The 15,625-nt window shown below is 33.6% G+C and overlaps 1 pseudogene; it reads left to right on the forward strand.

Moving 5' to 3' along the window:
• Window positions 1-236: 236 nt before the first annotated feature.
• LOC149572093 (uncharacterized) overlaps window positions 237-15,625 on the forward strand; it is a 33,770-nt pseudogene continuing 18,381 nt past the window's right edge.

Genomic DNA, 15,625 nt, shown 5'->3' on the forward strand with positions numbered 1-15,625 from the left:
AATGGCCTATTGTATCCTTCAAATAGATCAAGTCAATAGATGTTTTTGGTTCAATACAGTTGCAGTAGACATGCACTTTAGACAATGGATTTGGTTGCCATATGTTGATTGCAATGTTGAATATGTGTGAAATCCATAGCAAGCACGTTGCACAACCTTCCAAGTTTCTTTTGGCATATTCTAGTCCCACATTCTGAACTAGTGTGTGTGCTTGGAACAATAATTTGTTATCCGAGATGGAAGATTCATTGTCCATATGGAAACAACGCAATGCATATTTGTTCTTAATTTTCAATTCATTGGCCAATGACTGGGCCATGAACAATCGCAACGCAAGTGCATCGAACCGATTGTCAACCAAGAAGGCTATAGCTACAAACATGCTTTCACCATATGGAGAAGTAAAATCAGGAAATTGTTTCAAACCAATTGAAGCTAACTCTTGTTTAGTTATGTCTCCAATATTTGGTATGGTGGACGATAAATTTGGCATTTTTTGTTCCATACTTGGTATTGTGTTATATGTACTTAGTCTTGAGAAGATAGGTTCATAGTGCCCAGCCAACAGAGTGATATCATGCAAAAGAATTGATATTGTAGAATGAGGTGCATCTTTGTTGAAATGGAGGTACAATTATTTGCATCTCAATAACCAATTAAATATGGGGATTCAAGCTAAAGAGACAACCAATGGATATAGAATGTGTCACCCCAAAGGCCTGATTCACCTAGCGAGTTGGTTTTAGATGCGAAAAGGTGTATTCTTCGCAAGTATGTGGTATGGTTGGTAACTTTATGCAACTCATAGAGTAGTGAAGGATGGAGGTCATGCAAAAAAGATGTTGACACTATAGCAGAACCATGGTGGAGCAATTGCAGGAAATAATCGACAAGTCCATTATGAAGTTTAGCACATGTATATTGATAATGAAGCAATACTTGTATTGTATCAAATAAACAATCATCAATGATGTAGTTAGATGAACTGATTTGAAAGTAATGTACATTGCCAAGAGCATTGTCAATTGATGTAGCTTGAGATTGGGTGCTTGATTTGTAATTTTCTAGTATCAGTGGACTTCCTATGCCCGACCTGATGTAGTTGATCTAGCTAAACTTGTGTTCGCCATTTGATGAATGAAGGAAAGATAAAGCAAGTGCATGTTGAAGATAAGGATGAGCTATGGCAAGCTTCCTACACCAGCTGCCTGCAAAATAGCAAGGAAAACATGTTGTCAACTCTACAAGTGCAAAGACAACAAGCATAGTTTTCCAACAGAAATATTCACACATAGCTATGCTATGGGAAAGATTTTGATCCATTCAAGAAAAGACATGCTAGTCCGCAATCATGTGTGAAGAAGGAAAACTCGAGAAGATGGAATTCTTTGACATTCATGAATTTACAAAAGCTAAGTCCAATGAATTCTATAAGATGTATGATATGTATCTTATAGATGTACTATTCTAATATGGGAGGATGGAATGAGCCATAGTTCTAGTTACTTTTACACAATGTAATCTTAATTATAGTTTTTTGAAGATGCCTATAGATTGATGCTTGTTAACTAGAATGTAGACAATAATTTAAACTGGCATGAGACACTGACACGTTGTATATTGTTCCTGGCACTAACATATTCTGTAAATCTTAGGAACTAGAATACATAGGAGCATATGGTAAATAATCAAGGGATAAAACTATTTGACAGAATTAAAGTTATTAACGTCGTTGTGCCCAGATATATGAACAAGCATGGCATAATATTTAAACAGTATACATATCCTCCTCTAAGGAAACCAAATTATGATCTTGACATCTTTAGTAACTACTCTTCTAACAAGTTTATTGCAAGTCTATGTTATGATCGAATGTGCAACTTCTTTTAAGTTCAAGTATATTTGCATCGGACATGTTCAAGTTGACATATTCTGCAAACTTGAGACAGAAAGAGGGTTAAGCATAGACAAGTAGTTGCTAAATCTTTTCAAAACCTAGGATCTTTATCAGTCCATGGCCAAGAAGTGGGTAAAGATTGTAGAAGGAATAAAATATTTCATAAGGGATACAACCATGTGCCATTATTAAATTTATTAACCTCTTTGTGCCTAGATATATCAACATTGATAACATAATATCAAAATAGTATTCATATCATGATGTAAGGAAAGGAAACTATGATCTTAACATCTCTAGTAACCACTCTCTGAATAGGTTTTATGGAAGCCTATCTTATATTCAAAATTGCAGCTTCTTTTAAGGTTAAGCATATTTACATCAGACATGTCAAAGTTCATATATTATGCAAACCTAAGATAAAAAGAGGGACATCCAAAGCTACGGAGTTGCAAAGGCTTTTAACAACCTAGGATCATTATCAACCCATGGGGGAGAAGCAGGTAAAGATTACAAAAGGAATGAAAGATTTTAGAAGGAAGGAAATGTAAAGCTAGAGGAAAATAAAAGGCCATAGGAGATGATGTTATATGTACATTTATTGGTCATGAATTTCGTCATCGACTAGTTAGACAAGACAGCTTCAAGTTGAAATACTAGCTAGGCGGAGGGGAAAAAATAGCTATGTGCATAGTCATATAACGTGAGAGAAGGAAATTAGATATAAATCTAGATATAGCAGGGAAAGGAAGTATGTGAGAAAATTCTATGCATACTGTATTCATATGGACAAAGTTGAAGAACAACTTTATGGTGAAACTGCTTGGCCACAGAAGTGGGCTCTTATTTGGCAGACATAGGAGCAAGAACTTCTAACAAAGTAGAATGAAGACGACAGATTCCGAAAGCATAAGAAACAATGATTTGTGACCAAAAATTGAAATTTAGTGGAGAGGGAAACATTGAATAGGTAGTTATAAATGATAGATACTACTATTGAGAATATGTAACTCTAACGTCTGACGAAGCAAAATGAACAGGGCCTATTCTGAGAGCTCTACAAAGATTGTTTCTTGATATAGAATTGGAATGCAGTAGGAAGGGAAACATTGAATAGGTGTTTAGAAATTATAGATAGGGTTGTTTAGATATTGTAACCAAGGGTCAACCCTCAGAAGAGAAGACTTTACATCTAACATTGAGAGCAGTAATTGTGTGGTCAAGTTTTTTTTGAATCCAGCAAAGGAGAATGTACAAATATATAGCAGGCTGTAGAATATTATCTTAAGTGTATATTTATTGGTTACAATTTGTCTCATCGAATGCTAGGATTAGACATAGTGCATGATACATCGTTTAAGCATGACTTAGAGAGGTGAAATATGATCTTAGAAGCATAAAAATTGAAGGATTTTGATTCAACCTATAGGAATGTGCTTGACAATAATGAATGAAGAGGAATACATGAAAAGCTTCTTTAGCTATCTTGATATTCTATCATCTTCATATTTACCTTGGAATAAACATTCAAATTGAGGGTAAGGCAGTGGCTATTGCAGCATAAATGACAAGTTCGTCCTAGGTCTAGTTAATATATATAGTATTTAGTAACTAGAATAGACTATTAAAATTAATACTATTCTACTGGATAAATAATAGACAAATTAGATTCTTAGCACATAATTTTGTTTTTTATATTAACACTAACCATTTTAGTAAGGAAATTTAAATCTTAGATCCATATATAGGCATCACTCTATGAAATGATTTCTAGAAGATTAGTCTTGATTACAAAAAGCACGCATTAGGATTGGATTAAAACTCCCTCCTATTCCTTGTTTTATATGTAGAATTTAGAGACAAGCTAAAATGTATTATGCATCTACTCTATTTAATGTGTAAAGGTATCTATCAAAGACATTCAGTAGTCTTCTACAATTAACAACAACCATTTTAGAAAGGAAATTGAAGTCTTAAATCCATATATAATCATTAGTCTACGAAACTTTTTCTACAAGATTAGTTTATAGTACAAAGATCAAACATTGGGATTGGATCAAGACTCCTTCCTATTTCTTGTTTTATATGTAGAAGTTAGTAACAACATAAATTGTATTAAGCATCTACTCTATTTAATTTGTAAAAGTATAAATCAAAGACATTCATTAGTCTACATAAGAAATGAAGACATGTAAACATATTACACATGAAGACTTAATACATATTCATGGATAAGAAAAAGCAATCACAATGAGTTTACCTTTCCAGATGTGGAGTTGAGATCGCAAGCAAGGCAGGAGTGATCGATATGAAGTTGGAGTAGAACCTAAGAATTTTATATTACACAAGAGTATTAGATACAGTAACACACAATAGATAAAATATTATAAAAAACAAACAAGTAGGTATTATAGTCTCCTACTTATAGATATATGCCTGGTCATATGAAGTAAGAAATGAATAAGAAATATGACTCTATGCTAGTTTAACTTTGCCCCAACTGTAACTAATGTAGTGCAATGATTATTGTTTTTCTGCAAAGACCACTTGTTTAATATTTTCCAACAAAATAAAATGCACATGCAAAGCATAGACTAAATTGTGGGCGCAAGTAGTAACTGCAAAGAGAAATTAAACATTGAAATAGCCTAATAATTGAATGACAGCAGGAAGACATAAAACTTTGTCAACATTTGACAAGTCCTAATCCTCACAATATATGACCTTGAATTCAGAAACATAAGAGTGATATAAAGGAACCTGATGGTGACATTTTATGTTTCTCTGCTTCTATGTTTGACATGAAAAAGATTATTTAATGACTTAACAATGCTGCGCATTCGAAATATCGATGAGCTGGTGACTAGAAAGAAGACGTTCTGCCTCTAATAGAAATGTTGAGGTTGCTAGAACTTGTTTTCTGCTAAAAATTCTTGTAATCCAATTTAAAATTGCAGGAATAAAATATATAAGATTTCAAATTGATAAACATTTAAACATATATATGCTCAAACATCCACAATTCTTATTTCTGCATTAAGGAAGTTTTGTCTAGTTTATTGTCATGGTGTATTTTCACCTGTCTTATTTCAGTATGCATCTTAATTTATATGCATTTGATTCTTATCCAAGTATAATTAATGACAACAAATTCAAAGGAACATAGTTTCCTTTTCCTAGAAACCATTTTCATCGATGATGGAAGTTTAACAAATTACAAACATCAATATAATTTGAGTGTCGAGCCAACTGACATGCTGTAACAGGATGGTTTCCTAAACTTTAATGATTAAATGGTAAATTAATCAGTTCCCATTAAAATTGTAAGCCATGAGAATAGCATGAATTAGTAATTACAAGTTGGTGTTTTGTTCATAACCAATTATAGCAAAGGGAGGCGATCAATTTGAATTAATTATATATAGGCAAATATACCTAACCAATAGGACCTTACACTTATCGAGTAGAGAAGCTTCTATAAACTAATAAGATAGATCAGGAATTTTTTGGGTATACATGATCAGGTTTTATAATCAATTACGATAAGAAACATTGAAATGGATAATAGCTGAATCCAACTCACATAGTATGCCCCTAGGTAGGGTAATTCTAGGGGCATACCTGATCAGGTTTTATAATCAATTATGAGAAGAAACATTGAAATGGATAATAGTTTAATCCAACTCATATAGTATGCCCCTAGGTAGGGTAATTCTAGGGGCATACCTGATCATCATTTAAGCATGACTTAGAGAGGCGAAATATGATCTTAGAAGCATACAAATTGAAGGATTTTGATTCAACCTATAGGAATGTGCTCGACAATAACGAATGAAGAGGAATACATGAAAAGCTTCTTTAGCTATCTTGATATTCTATCATCTTCATATTTACCTTGGAATAAACATTCAAATTGAGGGTAAGGCAGTGGCTATTGCAGCATAAATGACAAGTTCGTCCTAGGTCTAGTTAATAAATATAGTATTTAGTAACTAGAATAGACTATTAGAATTAATACTATTCTACTGGATAAATAATAGACGAATTAGATTCTTAGTGCATAATTTTGTTTTTAATATTGACACTAACCATTTTAGTAAGGAAATTTAAGTCTTAGATCCATATATAAGCATCACTTTATGAAATAATTTATGGAAGATTAGTCTTGACTAAAAAAAGCACGCATTAGGATTGGATTAAAACTCCCTCCTATTCCTTTTTTTAGATGTAGAATTTAGAGACAAGCTAAAATGTATTATGCATCTACTCTATTTAATTTGTAAAGGTATCTATCAAAGACATTCAGTAGTCTTCTACAATTGACAACAACCATTTTAGAAAGGAAATTGAAGTCTTAGATCCATATATAATCATTAGTCTACGGAACTTTTTCTACAAGATTAGTTTATAGTACAAAGATCAAACATTGGGATTGGATCAAGACTCCTTCCTATTTCTTGTTTTATATGTAGAAGTTAGTAACAACATAAATTGTATTGAGCATCTACTCTATTTTATTTGTAAAAGTATAAATCAAAGACATTCATTAGTCTACATAAGAAATGAAGACATGTAAACATATTACACATGAAGACTTAATACATATTCATGGATAAGAAAAAGCAATCACAATGAGTTTACCTTTCCAGATGTGGAGTTGAGATCGCAAGCAAGGCAGGAGTGATCGATATGAAGTTGGATTAGAACCTAAGAATTTTATATTACACAAGAGTATTAGATACAGTAACACACAATAGGTAAAATAATATAAAAAATAAACAAGTAGTATTATAGTCTCCTACTTATAGATATATGCCTGGTCATATGAAGTAAGAAATGAATAAGAAATATGACTCTATGCTAGTTTAACTTTGCCCCAACTGTAACTAATGTAGTGCAATGATTATTGTTTTTCTGCAAAGACCACTTGTTTAATATTTTCCAACAAAATAAAATGCCCATGCAAAGCATAGACTAAATTGTGGGTGCAAGCAGTAACTGCAAAAAGAAATTAAGCATTGAAATAGCCTAATAATTGAATGACAGCAGGAAGACATAAAACTTTGTCAACATTTGACAAGTCCTAATCCTCACAATATATGACCTTGAATTCAGAAACATAAGAGTGATATAAAGGAACCTAATGGTGACATTTTATGTTGCTCTACTTCTATGTTTGACATGAAAAAGATTATTTAATGCCTTAACAATGTTGCGCATTCGAAATATCGATGAGCCGGTGACTAGAAAGAAGACGTTCTACCTCCAATAGAAATGTTGAGGTTGCTAGAACTTGTTTTCTGCTAAAAATGCTTGTAATCCAATTTAAAGTTGCAGGAATAAAATATATAAGATTTCGAATCGATAAACATTTAAACATATATATGCTCAAACATTCACAATTCTTATTTCTGCAGTAAGGAAGTTTTGTCTAGTTTATTGTCATGGTGTATTTTCACCAGTCTTATTTCAGTACGCATCTTAATTTATATGCATTTGATTCTTATCCAAGTATAATTAATGACAAAAAATTCAAAGGAACATAGTTTCCTTTCACTAGAAACCATTTTCATTGATGACGAAAGTTTAACAAATTACAAACATCAATATAATTTGAGTGCCGAGCCAACTGACATGCTGTAAAAGGATGGTTTCCTAAAATTTAATGATTAAATGGTAAATTAATCAGTTCCCATTAAAATTGTAAGCCATGAGAATAGCATGAATTAGTAATTACAAGTTGGTGTTTTATTCATAACCAATTACAGCAAAGGGAGGCGATCAATTTGAATTAATTATATATAGGCAAATATACCTACCAACAAGACCTTACACTTATCGAGTAGAAAAGCTTCTACAAACTAATAAGATAAATCAGGAATTTTTTGGGCATACATGATCAGGTTTTATAATCAATTATGATAAGAAACATTGAAATGGATAATAGCTGAATCCAACTCATATAGTATGCCCCTAGGTAGGGTAATTCTAGGGGTACACCTGATTAGGTTTTATAATCAATTATGAGAAGAAACATTGAAATGGATAATAGTTGAATCCAACTCATATAGTATGGCCCTAAAATAGTCAACAATTTAGAAAACTAGCTATCTCTAACCCTTCTATTATGACACTTTGGACACGAGCAATTTGGGTTGAGTTTCACAATTAACAAAAAATGGTTTTCTTTACTCCCTACAAAAAATGAAATTGTAATGCTTCTTTGAAAAAAAAAAGGATTCAATAATAAACAATAATTAATAAAATTCAAATCTAAAAGAAGAAAAGAGTAATAATTGTTAAAGGTTGTGATGCTTGCTAAGGGGCAGACATGATGAAGACATGTGACTTCAACCTCACATCAGAAGATATAAAGGAGAGGAGGTTTCATCTAAGGAGGATCCAAGAATATCAATTTGAGGGAATAATATATTATACTAAAACAAACTTGGAGAAATAGAATTTAGGACTAAATGACATTTCGTAAGCAATAGTAGTGGTTCAAGCACATCCAATTATGAATACTGAAACTAAAACAAGAGGGAAAACATCAACTTCATATATATGACACAAAAGGATTTAGCAAGTTTCACATATGCCAAACAGATTCTGTGACATTTGAATATCTGACCAAGCAATTAAATCCATAAAATTTTAGCAAGAGTTCCAGTAATTGTAGCTTTAAATAGGAAAATATGGAAGTAAAATGAAAATATAATGTGATTATATGATTTTCCACAAATGCAGTACATAAAAAAGATCTCAATACTATCCATGTTAATTGATAAAATCATCCAAATGAACCAGCCTGTTGCTGCAGCACCCAAAAGCACAAGCATCTGCACCTAGCAATTTAATGATGCACTGGTATCTTAGTCCTAGGCAAGTACACCACTTAGAATTTTTAAGGTAACTAATGTCTAATTAGACACTAAACAATTTTTAATTACAATTGTTGTCTGAAATGTCAACTAATGTATAAAAAACGTAGTCACTTGAGTAAAATATGGTTAATATCTAACTTAGTGACGGCTATGATTATAAATCTTTATTTCAATTTTTCTCCTCTTATTGTAGGCGTTTCTTCATAGTCTCTTAATGTGGCCTTTTAAACTTAATAAACACTACTCATATTGTTGTCCATGTACATACATGATGGCAGTAAATTGAGTATTAATTGTCCTGTATTTGAACTAGGTAACAGGTTAATCTATTCTCCTCCTTAATATGTTGAAGTAACATTCTATGTGTGGCATTCTCCAATAGAATCTTTGTATTCAAACTAAAGTTTGATGAGAATGGAGTAACTGTTTGTTCTATGGCATTGATTGTTGAACATGACAAACATCAACGAGAAACTTCAACACTTTCATCAGGGGTGGGGTATTGTACTATCAGTATCAAAGACTCAAATGTGATTATTAGAACCTATCCTCAAGTTTTCACTACAGCAAGGAAGAGGAAGATGTAAAATGTTGTAATATCGATAAATTTCTTCTTATTTTATGTGATTACAAGTTTTTCTTAATTTTCCAAGTGTGTGCCAAGTTGCAAGTTCAATTTAAGACATTTTGGCTAACGAGTTGAGTCTGAGTCAGACTCCTAAAGTTATGATTGAAATGCATAACCATATTAGGAATGTCTCTTAAGAAAAAATGAAGAAATCCAACATGTTCACCAACTTTGGGATAGTGATTAATTTGAGAAAGGAAATCCTTCAAAGCACCAACTTCTTATCCTTGTAGATAGACCGTAGGATTATTACAATAATAATATAAACTTAAAATGTCAAAAAATAAAATATAAACTTAAAGTTCAATTTTATAAGAAGTAATTAGTCAAAGGGCAGGTGAAGAGTAGGTCAAATGGAAATCAACATAACTGATTGCTATCTTTAAAATTGAAAAAAAGTATAGATTCCAGGTTATATATCTTTGGATGGAAATTAAAATTAAACTTGACTAGATATTACCAAATATTCCTTCCAAGATTTTCAAAATTTACATGGGAGCTTAAATTTGAGTTAACCCTTGAATTTCTGAGATAAATGACAACTTTATTGTTTTCCCCCAAAACAGGACAAGAAATTCATGTCAAAATGACAAACATAAGATGTGTTTTATCAAGAACTTTTTTTAACATCCACTTATAAAGAAGGTTATTACATAATTTATTATCACCATACAGGAGTCCCCTTCTACTTCCAAACATCTAAAACTCAGTGTTATGTGGGAAAATGTCCCTATTTTTAGGATGTTCTAGGGATAGGAGGTTGCATCTGGGATGTCCCCAAGCCATCCCTAGATTTTTCTAAAATGTTGGATATGCCCCTAAAACTCGAGGATGATGATGCACTATGTAGGGGACGACTGGTCATCCTCAGTGCTGTCAGAGGATGTCACAAATGGACAGTTGGCCAAGCCCCTCTGCCCAATGCAATGAACAAAAAAACATTGTAAAAGAAATCTTTCTAAACAAATGATAAAGACACCTTTAAAGGTAGTTGGAAAATTGCAAATAAGTAAATCAATTTGTCTTTTCAGTTAGCAAAGTTGCATTGGTAGCCATAAAATAAAGAGAAATGTCGAAAAGTACTGACATGCATTCTTTCGATTTGTTGTGTTATGACTGAACAATTTGGATTTCCGTAAGTTGTGCTACTGAAGATAGTGGTGTATGCATCATTAATTTATATATTTGTCTTTTAACAAAACAGTTGGAGGAAAATAGTGTAGATGTGTCTAAGATATTTTATAACTACGATAAATAAGCAACCTTGTTATTGTAGTCCCAAGGTAACCAGAAGAACTCCCTCTGCAGCGATCCTGTCAATGAATGAGCAAGAATAGTCTAGTACCCGCCTACCTTATCAATTCTATAGGTCATCCCCCATACGAAGTTCCCGTACAATGGCCCGTAGGGCCAGTACGATCGAACTGAAAATAATCTGGCTATAGTTTCTCCACCGAATAACATGAACGAATCTCCACTGCAAGAAGATTAATGCCTACAATTCTATAGGGTGTGGGCAATGCCATTGAATAGTAGGGGGAACCCTGCATCTACATTCAAAAGAAAGCATTTCAGTGAGTAATGTAGAACTAACGCCCAGGAAAATATTTAATTGCTTTAACTCGTGATCCTGTAAATAAAGAGTTGGAACAAAAAAATATATGTAGCATATTATTGCATTCTCTGCCTTACAGTTCCATGGCACCCCGACTTGTATTTACAAAACTAGTAACGATTTCAAGCAATAAAGAGTTTGTACATTATGAGTTAACATGAATACATTGCAATACAAAAGCAATGGCAAAAGCATTCATTTAGGTCAATGCCAGAATGAAGATAATTTGGCTTATAAAAGCCCTCATTGTAGAAGCTTAAAAGGGGATTCTGAATGTATGCCAAAGTAAAACTTTTGTGCCACACAGCTACAAGCCATTGTCATATTTACAAAACATACCCACAATATGCAAAGTCACATAACAAATTTACTTGAAACAATAAATTTATTCATGCAATACAAAGTTGCTGTCATATTTAGGAAACAGACCCACATTGTGTGTAGTCGCACAACAAAGTGTAAGGAAACTTATCAATAAAAAATATAACCATTTCCACATAACCCATAATAGATTTGAAATAAATATGGAATTAAAATCCACATGCAAGAGAATAGACAACATACCCACAAAATTGTGATACAAGATATACCCTGCGAAACCCTCATTAAGGGAAAAAAAACCCAGCCTCCAAAAGCATCCATCACCATGTATTATTCAGCAAAATAACCATTGCCATACAACCATGGAAGCCTTCATGGCCATAGCCACAACCGAGGAAGCTATGTGAACAAGTATGAATCCACACATCCCATGCCATGCTTTCAACCTTCACAAATGCTCCCTTGGCTAACTTGTCAAGCCTTGTCCCGCTCGACTCTTGCGTTTCTCACTCTTACTCTTGTCTACAAAAATTACCCTTGTGGCTTCTTATATAGTAGCAAGTCCCACAAAACCACCAAGTGGTATTACATAAACCATGTGCTACCTAACCCACTAACCCTACATTTAATATTGGGCATTTAATTCTTTTTCCCAATATTAAATAATCACATGAAATATTATCACAATGTTACAATACAACTCATCAAGAATATTCCATGGGAATCTTTACATGTTGCACATCCATCTAGGTACAACATTATATAATAAAATAAAATATAACAATATTATGCAATGTGTGCAACATCCATTATCTCAACAATATCCCACTTGTTGTATACATTACATAGGGTCAATCCATAGCCACATAAATGAGCAAGGGAACAATCCCTCCTAGCACATCCACCATCATGGATCAAACTACACCAAGTGCTCCATCCTAGTACCTGCAACAAAATCAAAGTATCCAGCATCTCAAACATGAATGATCTCACCTCCTATTATGCCACTGCCACTGGACATACATAGAAGCCATCCAAAGAGAAAACCACCCAACTTGTCGCATTAGAAGATCATAAAATCATGTACCAACTGAAATTTCAAGCACAAATAACCTGATCCAAAGGTAATCACATGTATTCATAGTTGTCAAAATATCCATAGCTGAAATAGCACCCACAACAATTGCCAAACCCATCCAACTATCCATACCTCAAAGGTATACCAAGTGAATCTCACATCATCAACATATCCAATCTATAACCTGCAATCACAAGCCTCAAAAGCAATACCTACCACATATATACCAAGAAGCTCCCACTGCAAAAGATAATGTCAAATCTATAACCAATCCACTCAACACATCTCAAAGAAGTGAATCCATGTAGTCTCAATGACATCCACAATACATAACCCAATATCCTACAAGAATAACTCTCATAACAAGTCTCTAATGCTCTCCCAAGTTCTCCACAATCAATAGAGGAAAGAGATAAAGAAATAACCATGTCATCTCTCACATGACATACATGAGCACAAACTAGTGATCACAATCTCTAACCAATCTCAAATCCAATGTAAGCAAAACTGAACATCCAGGAAGATAACCAAGACTAGAGAAACCATGTGAATCATAACTTGTATCATGTCCTTCTATACACACCTCTAGATGTAAACTATGCAAGTATGATCTCCTCCATAAAACCCCAACAAGAAGCCTCAACAACACTCAAACCATACCATATAACTAATCATGGATGTAAGCCTCTCACAAGAAGATCAAACTCAATAAACCATTTCTAATCCAAGGAATATGCCCAATATAAAACCATCTCTCAAACTCAACCAGCATAAAAACATATGCAAATAGAGATAACTAATGCTAAACCATCTCTCAAATGAAACCTCCAGAACTAACTCATGTACCATAGCTCAAGATCCATATCCATGAAAGACAAGCATAAATATAATGCACCTGAGAAAAATAATGGGCTATACCTCTCAAGTAGCAAACCGCCAAGTCGACCAAGAGTGGGGAATGAGAATGCTCATCAAGATACCCAAGTCTCCAACCAAGACTCATCTAAGAACAATCTCCTCTCAAGTCCATATCAGGTGACTGCCCCTCGAACTTCCTGTTGAAACCATCAACCATCCCAACAAATACTTCTCTAATCCAAGAGAAATCAGCATCACCATTGTCTCTAAGTATCCATGAGCACATGTAACCAATCAATCCATGCCAACTCCAAATGCAACATACCAATATCATGAAGTATCCAGCTTATGATCAGTGTACTCAATACCAAGAAACTAAACCAAGATCAATGTCAAAGTTCCAACCATGGCCTCAAGAACATAAACATGACAACATGATCCAACCATCTCAACTAAAGAGATAACATGCTCCACATGAACATACTATAACATGTCACAACTCTAAATGCGTATCAAGAGTATACCATGATATAATAATGAAACCATCCTCATACCAAGGATAACATGCCAAATAAAAGCATAAACCTCACTTTTTCCAAGAACCCTGTGAGTCCTCAAGATGCAACCATCTCCACACACCATGAAGAAAACCATCTCCACATACCAGGAAGAACCATCTCCACATACCATGAAAATAACAAGTGTACCATGCAAATGTCAAAGATGCTTCTGCAATAATAGGATCTAAGACAAACCTCCAACATCTGCAAACACTCAATAAATATATCAATGCCAACAACTCCCACTCAATTGTGGTACCAAGTCACCGATGGCATCATAAAATCCATCTCCTACATGAAGATCCAAACCAAACTAGGAACTAATCCTGCACTGTCACCCCATCACTGTCACAAGCTCCCACTAAACCATGTATCCAAGCTATCCATGACATAATTATGAAAAAACCATCCTCTATATATCCAATCATGTCATGCCAAAATCCATGGCACTATGATCACATCCATGAACCGAGCATCTGGCTCTCAATATGTCCAACCTATTAGCATAAAATAGTCAACCACAATCCTCCATAATGACTGTACTTGGTAACAACATCTTATCCCTTCTACATGAAGAAAAAATTAGCAAATCGTGTGACTTAGGGCATAGACAACCCAAATCCAAGTCACCAATCTGAATATGCATCAATAATGAAAGACCAATGGGCAAAGACAACCCATAACCAAGCTAGAAATGCAACTTGTAAGTGTAGACTGCTTACAACACTGCACAACTTGTAGATCCAACAAGTCATCATACATATTCAAACCAAATACTGATAACCATATCATCATGAGACAAATCAAAAATATGAATTGAGTATACAATGACATCAAATCTTAAATCTCCAATGTCATAAACTCAGAATGTTACCATAGTCAAAATATATCATAAACTATTCAGATAAATATATCACCAAATAAATCATGCAAAACCTACACCAAATCTGAACCAATGTGTAGAGCTCTCTAAGAGCTTTTCGTTGACTACTCGAAGTCCAAAATCTGACTCCGTATGCCCAAGTTATGCCCTAATTCGTGTTCAAAATAAATAACATCTACCTTTAGGGCTCTTAAAACCTGAAAAAATATCAAAATCATAGAACCAAGCCTACACCATGTTGTAGTGCTCTGAATTAGCTTTCCAACGCCTATAAGAACGCTAAAATTTGATATTCTAAGAGAAAGTTATGACCGTTTTACTAAAATAGTCTTTTTACCATTTTCACTGCGATTTTTCATTTTTTATTTTTTTCTGTGACGAAAAATTTTGACGGGATTAAATTTGATGGCCATCACAGGCTGAAACCAAAAAACTCTTTCATTTCCTCTGAACATGGCCAAACTAAGGCATATTATATATCAAAATTTATGGAAATGTCAACCCGGATCCAATGGTGATGTCTGTTTTTACCCAGGAGGTCATTTCTGCAAGCTACCCCCAAAAACCCTCATTTAAATGAAACATCCGAAAAATTCTTTTGTCCAACAATTTCTGATGCCCAAATATTTTAACATCTCATCATAATAGTAAACCCAAAACTCTTAGATCTGTAATAAATCATTCATATATCTTGCCCTTTCTTTTATCCTCTCATGCATTCCCATGGATTCAATCTAGGGTTATAATAATAAAATCATAGCTCTGATACCACTTGTAAGAAAACTTGGCAATAAAAAATATAACCATTTCCACATAACCCATAATAGATCTGAAATAAATACGAAATTAAAATCCACATGCAAGAGAATAGACAACATACCCACAAAATTGTGACACAAGA

This window comes from Cupressus sempervirens, chromosome 2 (assembly GCF_028749045.1).
Source record: "Cupressus sempervirens isolate cs-2001-9-10 chromosome 2, ASM2874904v1, whole genome shotgun sequence".
In the NCBI taxonomy this organism is placed as follows: Eukaryota; Viridiplantae; Streptophyta; class Pinopsida; order Cupressales; family Cupressaceae; genus Cupressus; species Cupressus sempervirens.